Source organism: Chionomys nivalis, chromosome 4, assembly GCF_950005125.1.
Source record: "Chionomys nivalis chromosome 4, mChiNiv1.1, whole genome shotgun sequence".
Lineage (NCBI taxonomy): Eukaryota > Metazoa > Chordata > Mammalia > Rodentia > Cricetidae > Chionomys > Chionomys nivalis.
Genome location: NC_080089.1, coordinates 87920700 through 87930527, shown reverse-complemented (window position 1 = coordinate 87930527; position 9828 = coordinate 87920700).

The following is a 9828-nucleotide window of genomic DNA, read 5'->3' as shown; positions in this document are numbered from 1 at the left end:
CAAATATTCCATTTAAAATTAATTTAAATTTAAGCGAGATGACAAACCTAGAAGACTCAGCTTTGCAGAAAAGGTGGAAGCTGTCAATTTCTTCTCAAACTTTTTATGTCAAAATTCAAAATGTTTTGCTTTCATGCAAAAACATGCTTTTTCTCAGTTTTCACCTGCTGTGAGAATGATTCCTCCATTATAATTAGTTCACATAAATGAATGGCAAGATCACTCTTCAGATTTTACTTTTTGAAGCTCATTTACATGATCGTCTATGATGACATGGTTATTAACAGATTTTAAGCAATTAATTAAGATAGCTGGTACAGTCGTTAGCACAAAGCTAAGAAAACCTTTAAGTACATCCTTCTGCTCATGGTCTCAAATGAAGCTATTAATCCACTCTCACTGACTAAATGACAAGTATTAAGGTTCTGTTTCTTGTGGTGTTTTGCTTGGTAGACATTCAGTTACTTTCTAGATTTTTAAAAATTCAAAGCAGGCCATTGTGATGTCTTTATCTAAGGCCATGGCTGTATTCTTGTCCCTTTACTTTTTAAGCTGAGAAGCATTGAGCTTGCCATTAGTGTTTTCCAGAGAGCCATTTCTTTGTGTCACTGTATGTGACATACTTCACAAGCACAGTACAGAAAGATATTCTGTCATTTATTTATTTCATGAGTGTTTTCCTGAATGTGAGTATCTGTACTCCACCCATGCCTGGTGCCCAGGGAGATCAGAAGAAGGTATCATCAGCTCTCTTCAATCTAGAGCTTTAAAAGATGGTGAGCCACCATGTGGGTTCTGGGAATTGAACCTGTGTCCTCTGCAAGAAGAAGTACGCTTGGGCACTGAGCCAACCCTCCAACTCCTAAAATGTTTTTAGCATTTGTCTAAATGCATGTCTTGATCCAGTTTAAATCCTTCCATTTTCTTAAATATTTCATCTCCATTTTTTATACTCATACAAGGCTTCTGAAAGTCAGATCTGATTCCTTCTCAGGTGTGAGCTATTGCTACAGATGAAGCATGGGCTAGAGCTTCTGTAATGAGATGGGCATGTCACTGACCCGTGCCCTTCAATTCTGAACCAATTTAAACCTTGATATCTCTGTCTATCTATCTGTTCTGTCCATCTGTCTGTATATCTACCTACCTATCTATCTATTTCTGTCTGTGTTTCTGTTGTGTCTCGCTCTCTTTCTGTCTTTCTCTCTTTTTCCATCTCTGTCTCTGGTCTTTCTTTTTCTGTCTCTCTGACTCTCTCTGTCTCTCTGTCCCTGTCTCTCTGTCTCTGTCTCTGTGTGTGTGTGTGTGTGTGTGTGTGTGTGTGTGTGTGTGTGTGTGTCTCCCTCTCAGCACTCCGGGAAGAAGACAGACTAGCTGCAAGCCTACACAGTGACCCTAGGTACTTGAAGTATCACCAAGATCCTCCAGAGGACTTTGCCTTATGAGAAATAAATTTTGCTCTGTGAAAATGCTAGGAAGATTTCTTATGCAGCAAAATTTAAATTGTCACACCAATGTACCTTGAAACAAACTCAAACCCTGACACAGAGGCCCCCTATTTACTCAGGAAATTTTCCTGATTTGAGTCTATTGATGTTAAAATGTGGGATCTACTTTTAAAATGTAGTTTCTGTTTGGTTTCCACTGCTCATGTCAATTGGTTGGAAGCAAACAGCTCTTGACTGTGCATTTGTGTCTCTCAGTCTTTATTTTCTAAGAACTGTTCAGATGAAGATGCCTTTGGAGAGACTGTGATACATTTGATAGAAATAACAAACTAAGAGGCACTGTAGACTGCAGCCACTCTGAGCCTCTTCACCTTCCAATCTCATATCTCCAGAGGTTTATGAATGAATGAATAAATTTTAATTAATTAATTACTTAATCAGTGAGCCTCCCAACAATCAATTCTGAACTAATTTTGCTTCCACTAAACTAAAAGAAAAAAAGATTCTGTCAATCGAGAGGAGCTGTGATGTATTAAGGATCCAGAAATGGGAAAAGGCGTTAAAACAGACCTTCTTTCTTCTTGGAAAATGATAATGACTGAATTCTTCCTTCTTTCCACACATAGACACAGCCAATGATTGAGTTCTTAGAGATGACAAAATTGCATCAAGATATTCAAGTTCACTCTTCTATCATAGGTACAGTCATCTTTACTTCATATATCATTAATTCTCTTTTGAAAATCTAGAGGTACTTTTTCTCAGGAAATACAAAAGAAAGAAAGAGAAAAAATGTTAGAATGACCCTAAATGTAGCTGGAAATATTTGTCTTCTAATGGTCATCACCTAAGCAACAAGGAGTCTAAATAAGCCAACTATGTTTAATCTAAAATCTTTATAGCATTTCAAGGTCACTGCCAGGAGAGTCAGAGCTCGGATAATGCAGTTCAGTTACCACAGCCTCCTTGTGCTCTTGGGATAGTCCCACAGTTCCCTAAAACTGCACAGTCAATAGTTTGCTTCTGTATTTAAAATACATGCCAAGTAGACTGCTGTCTTAGGGAATTTTATAAAATCAAGTATACTTTGAGAACATTACCCATTGATATTTATTTTCAACTGTATAATCTTCAAACACCAACACTGTATAAAAGAAATAATTCTTTATGAAACAATCATCTTCCCAAGAAATTCCTTCCTTTTAAAGTTATAGTCTTATTTAGATGCATAGAAAAATATATTACTTATAGTATATGACACTATCTCTTTCCAAGTCTGGTCAATTACCAAAACAAAAACAAAGCAAAACCTTTTTACAGGCCCCTCTACCCAAATATATTCTCACACTTTCCAGTGATTTATTTTACATGAAAATCATTTTAAGTCATGAATTAGTGAGACAATATAGTTGATTTTATTCAGGATATTTTCACTAGAGAAAAATATTCATAGTTATACTACAAAAAATGATTTCTTTTCAATTCCCAGTCATATTTTACTCTTTTAAATTTCATCACTTTAATATTTGGCACTTCTGTGGCCTAAAAAGACTAGGATCGTTTAAGATTTAATGAAGAGCTATTTACCTCCTAAATCTTCTTCCCTGGAGTAATGAAATAATTACCCTCCCATAATCATGGAAATGTGAAACTTGAATCTCAAATTGAGCTGTTGTGAGAAGGGTTAATGATGCTACATAGGTGATCACCATGGTAACATTTGGAAATAGCACTAATGTCAAGCCAAGAGCATGGTATTTCTATTCCCATAAGAGCCCAACTAGAGACTAGAGATGAACTCTTGCATGGTATCAGGAAAATGACTGAAAGCTAACACTTACTGGGCCTCCCAATAGAATATGCACATGAGTGCTTTATGTCATGCTCAGAGGGAGATAATTTTAAAAACAACAGCCGCATATTCTCAATAATTTTAATTAAATTTGTTTTGTGATACATCACAAAGACATGATGTGTGAATGTGTATAGAAGAACTGGCTATACATCCAAATGTGTCCTGTCCCCAAGGAGGAGCATGAGGATGGTAGGGAGGGACTTCACTATGGCTTTATTCACATAATGGAGATAATTAAATAATTGGATATCCACTAAAATACCACAACAAGCTAATTCATTTTTAACAGCGTGGATTAAGAAAGTAATTCCATAAATTCTAAGGAGAATATGATTTATTGGAATTGAAGAAAAATAATTAGTGTTTCTGTGTCTCAGATATGTGTGTGTATGTGTGATGGTAATATAATCTATTATGCCTCATGATATACAGGAAACACAAACATGGACCAAATGTGAAGAAGACAAGGCAACAATACTAAAAACCAATACAAAATTTGTGTGTATATCTAAGCATTTCCAATGATATACTAATTTAAAGTAGGAACACTTAAATGATTCTATAAGAAAGAATTCATATAGTAAATAGATAAATGCTAATTGCAATTAGCATACTGAATGTTTATATACATTTGAGTACTTATAAAGTACTTGAAATAGTGTTTGCATAAGTAAACAGTGTCCTTTCAATCAAGTTTATGTAATAGCTATTATCTCAATAAATTATAAAAAGCATTTTTTTGACTCTCAGCAATTTTTATTGAGTGAAAGACCAATATCATAAAGGAAGTGAGGCCTTGAACTACAAGACAGAAGTGTAAATGCAGAGGACAGAGCCTGTGCCTCAGGAAGATGTGTAGCCGTTTCTTTATACAAACATTTTATTAGCATGTGATAGTGTGGATTTACAATACAATGAAATGTATCAGCATACAACAAATTTAAAAACAAATAATTTTCACAAGAGGTCAGAGTGGACGTCAGCCCATTTCACTAATTCCTTTAATCACTCAGCCTGTCAATCAGCAGATAACTATTGTGTGCCTTGTGTTAAACTGTAGCACATAAAAAGAATAAACAAATAAAGTCCTGTTGGAGTACACAATATGAATCAAATATCCAATAAATGAAACAAAGCCCTAAGAAAGTAGACGCTTCTCTGCTCTCCTCCTAGGCTACAGATCTCGGAAATAAGGCATCTGTAGGGTTTTGTAGCCTTCTTACTGGGCCTTGAAACTCTGGACCTTATGGTAACAATCTACAATCTCTGTCACTACTAAGACTGAATATTTTTGTGGGTTTCTTAAATTAGTTGAACTTTTGCTCATTATTTTTCCTGATAATGTCATTTCCTCACTTATTCACTGAAAATGCTATCTAATAGAATGCCTTCTTTCTTAATATTTAGCAGATACTTGTTGAGGACCCACCAATGTGGCTGAATTGTGTGCTTCCTGAAAAGAGGCATTGAGGTCCTGACCTCTGTCACTCAGAATGGAAATAAGCCCCCTCTAGACATAGTTAAAATGAGCGATTCAGGACTAGATGGACACTAATCAGTATGACTGGGGTCCCAACAGGAAAAGACAGCTAGCTATGTGAAGTCAAAGAGATTCACAGACTGTGTCCTCTGTTGGGGAAAGCAGAGGCTAGAATTATTCAACTGGAAGCCCAGTAATATTAAAAAAAAAAAAAAAAAAAAGAGTGAAAACCAGTGGAAGTTAGAGAGAAGTAGGGGTCTCAGAGAGATCCCTCACTGCATCTCAGAGAGAGCACAGGCCCTAACATCTTAATTTTAGGCTTTGAATATCCATAACTGTGGGTCAATAAGTTTGTGGTATTTTAAATCCACCCAGTTTGTGACAACTATGATTACCTTAGGGACATGATACACCTTGTTTCCTTCAAGCACTATTCTAGGGTCTTATTTGATTGGTTGACATAAGAAGAAATGCAATGACATAAAAAATGTGGTCCTTGCTCTGAAGAACTTACAATGTACAGTATAAGAACTAACAAGAGAACAATAAATTCTATTGTTTTCATAAATATATAGTATAAATTACAAAGAGCTATATAATGTAGCCAATTAAGGAAACTTTTTAATCCTTACATTTAAATGTGCTGTAATAATCTTAAAATCATTCTTAAAATCTGTCACTCTAAGCAAACCTTCACAAGAAGTCCCCAAAGTCCTAAGTATGACTCAGACTCTGTCATGAAGAATGAACAGAATTAAAGCAAAGTTTCTGTCCACAGCAATTACAACAGAATCTTATGTGCAATTAAAAGAGTGCATGTATCATAGTATGTAGATGGAGGTTTCGTCCATTACAAATCCCTCTGCTTCTAGAGACTGAGGTCAAACACTTCAGGTTTTATGCCTAATGCTGCAGTAATTTATTCACCAGTTCAGTTCTAAGATACTATATTAAAATAATAGACATAACGGACATGATGTTGGAGTAAACAGACTAAAGTGTGGTGATTTACGATGTAAATAAAGGCAATGAGTGGCGTGCAGTCAGCCCGATTCAGCTCTTAGGTGAATCTCACAAAGGTCACGGGCCCATCAGTTTGAGAAGCAGTTGCGTTCACTCATGTGAATTAGGTGATTGTCTAACACTGTCCTCATTTTTGCCTCAGTGAGCTATCTGATAGAGAATTCTACATGTTCAAATAAACCATGTAATTCATAGTTCACTTAAATGAAAGCGGTGTGTGTGTGTGTGTGTGTGTGTGTGTGTGTGTGTGTGTGCATGTACATATGCATATGGTTCACAATTTTTTTCTGGTCATTCCTAGACTTATGAGTTAGTTCAAAGCCCCTGTAGCTGAGCTTGGCCATATAATTCAGTCTGGTCGATGTAAGTTATGAGACAACTGGTTACGTTTGCTTACTGCAGATTGTGGAGCCCAGGGTAGCCCACTGCAGAAGCAAAGAACATGTCGGGGAGCCATGGTGGCAGTTGCTCATTCCAGTTGAGGCCTGCATCGTCTATCTTATCCCACTCCACCCTGTCCAGACCAGAAGGAAAACCCAGCCAACTCCCAATAATATGAGAGCTGTACTTTATTATTAGGGTTCCTGCTTGTGTTGCAGAACCTAATAAAATAAAATCCAGTGGTTAGGGAATTAAAGGAATGCATACTACTTTTAAAATACCATTTAGGCACTTTTCATACCAATTCTAAAGAATAGTGTGAACTGTTATTTGGGGTTTGGGAGTTCGGGGTTTGTTTCGTTCTGTTTACATTTGTTTTTTGGCAATTGCTTACCTAATATATTTCAATTGTATCTATTTTCTGTCTTAGTTAGGGTTACTATTTGGCTCAAACACCGTCACCAAAAGCAAACTGGGAAGGAAAAAGTTTATTTGGCTTACACTTCCATATCCCTATTCTCATCAATGGAATTTATAACAGGAACTCAGACAGAGCAGGAACCTAGAGGCAGTAAGTGATGCAGAAGCCATGGAGGAGTGCTGCCTTACTGGCTTGCTTCACATGGTTTGCACTGCCTGCTTTCTTATAGAATCCAGCCTAGGAATCACACCACTCACAATGTGCTGAGCCCTCTCCCATTAACCACCAATTAAGATAATGCCTTATAGGCTTTCCTACAGCCCAGTCCTATGGAGGCATTTCCTTAATTGACTTCCCTCCTCTCAGATGACTTAAGCTTGTGTCAAGCTGATATAAAACTGCCCAGCACATCCCTCATTAGACTTTTATGCCCCTCCCATTCTGACCAAACCCTTTCTTTTTATCAACAATTTCCCTCTACATTGATATTTTTGTTGTTGCTTCTTAGTTTGCTTATTTCTGACCCCCTGAATAATATTAGGGTTGCTTGCATGAGCATGAAGATGGTGCTATTTACTGGAGTGTGGCCACTTTATCAATAGTTACACCATTAAGAAAAATGACTACCCCTTCATTATCAGTAACTAACTATAAATAGCACCTCATTAGGAACGGACCCCCTCCATTCATCTATGATGGCATGTAGTTGTTCACAGACTTCATCTTGTGCATATACCACAATTTCTAGGTGATCATGAGTATGACCCCTTGTCATGTACAGAAGACATAATTTTAGAGAGCTTTCCCTCCCTCCTCCTCTGGTTCTTACATTCTTTCTATGCTCTCTTTCTAAGCCTTATTCTATCTTATCTATGGCTTTTATTGCTGTGAAAAGACACTATAACCATGACAACTCTTATAAAGAAAACATTTAATTGGAGTGGCTCACTTACAGTTTCAAAGATTCAATCCATTATAATCATGGCAGGGAACATGGTGGCATCCACGCAAACATGGTGCTGGAGTAGTTGTTGGGAGCCCTACATCTTGTAGGTAACAAGAAATTAATTGAGACACTGGACAGTATCCTGAGCATAGAACACCTCAAAGCCCCCTCATAGTGACACAGTACCTCTAATAAGGCCACACCCACTCCATACAGATACATACCTCCTAATATTGCCTCTCCCTATGAGAATATAGAGGCAAATTACATTCACACTACCACAATCCACTCCCTGACCCCATAAACTTGTAACAATATCAGAATGCAAAATGTATTTAGTTCAAAATGCGTTTAGTTCAAAAGTCCCCATAATCTATCACAGTCTCAAAAATGTTTAAAAGCCAAGTCTCTTCCGAGATTCATTTAATCTCGTAATTGTAATCACCCACAAAAAATCAAAATCAAAAAGCAGATAACATACTTCCAACATATAACAGCAAAATATACAGTAACTTTTCAAAACATTGGGAAGGGAACATATTGAGGAAATACTAGACCAGAACAAGACCAAAACCCAGCTGGACAAACTCCAAACTCTGCATCTCCATGTCTGGTTTCAAAAAGTTCTTCAGAACTCCAATTCCGTTTAGCTTCATTGACTGCAACACATTTCTTTCTCTTGGGCTGGTTCCATTCCCTGTTAACAGCTCTCCTCAGCAGGTATCCTATGACTCTAGCTTCTCTAATGTCTTGGAGTCTCCAAGACAATCTAGGCTTCAACTTCATAGCTTCATGCAATGGCTTCTCTACAAGGCCTCCATTCAAGGACACCCCAGACACATGTCTAGTCTCAGAGACTTTATTCCATAGCTTCTTCCTTCTATCCTTAACTCCAAACCCAGAGCTGTGTGGCAGAAGCTGCCAAGTTCTACTGCTTACTTGGGCTGAAACATGGCCCCCTCATTCAATTGCATCTTCACTATCCAGCTTCCTGTCTTTCACTGCCTACGCTCGGTTGTCATGAAACTTGCTCTGTAGAACAGGCTAGCCTCAGACTCAGAGATCTACCAGCCTCTGCCTCCCCAGCACTGGGATTAAAGGTGTACCCCACCATACCAGACGTTAAGCTTTTCTTTAGTTCCTTTTTACAAATTGGAAATTTACCTGGATGAGGTCTTACCCTGAGGTCACCATTCCCTTTATTCCACTTCTCAATCTATCTATCTCCTTAAACACAGGATTTAGCTCCATTCCACTTTCTGGTGCTCTTTTCCTCCTCAAATATTTTTCCTTCCTCAGTGTGCTCCTTTTTGTTATAAATCTTCATCAGACTTAAACGCTAATAACCACACAACAGAGTCTATAATAGGCTGTTTTGAGAAATCCCCTGCGAATGGAATTAATACAAAATTCTTCACTTAGCCTAAAGTAGACTCTTCAGATAAGGACAAAAAGCAGCTACTTTCTTACCAAATTATCACAAGAATGATCTCTAGGCAACACACTAAAATTCTTACCCCCTGTAACATTTTGAGTAAGCCCCCCACAGTTCATCAAATCAATTCAGCACCACTGTCTTCCAGGCTCCTGCTAGTATCAACCATTAAGCGGCAGTTAAAGTCTTAAAGCATTCAACTGATTTTCTAATCCACAATCCCATGGCCCATATTCCTTCAAACAAAAACATGTACAGGCCCATCATAGCAATACAGTTGGTCCTGGTACCAACTTCTGTCTTAGTTATGGTTTTTACTGCTATGAAAAGACACCATGACCACAACTCTTATTTAAAAAGTTATTTAATTGGGGTGGTTTACTTACAGTTTCAGTGGTGCAGCTGATTGTCATCACTGTGGGGAGCATGAAAGTATACAGGGAAACTTGATACTAGAATAGTAGCTATTCTAAGTAGAGTCCTATATCTTACAGGCAACAGAAAGTTGACTGAGACACTGAGCAATATCCTGAGTTTAGGAAACTTCAAAATCCACCTGCACCATGACACACTTTCTCTAACAAGGCCATTTTCACTCCAACAAAGCCACACCTCCGAATATTGTAAGATTATGGGAGCCAATTACATTCAGACTACCACATGGGGTGATAAAGATGCCGTACTTAATGCTGAAGACTCAAGAGTCGCTTAATCTCAGAAATTCAGCCAGCTATAAGTTTCTGCATCAACTCCTGCCCCCTGCAAAAATAAGTATACCATTGATCAAGCCTAGGTATAAACATAAATTTTGAGAAGGCGGTTTGACAACATTTCTATTT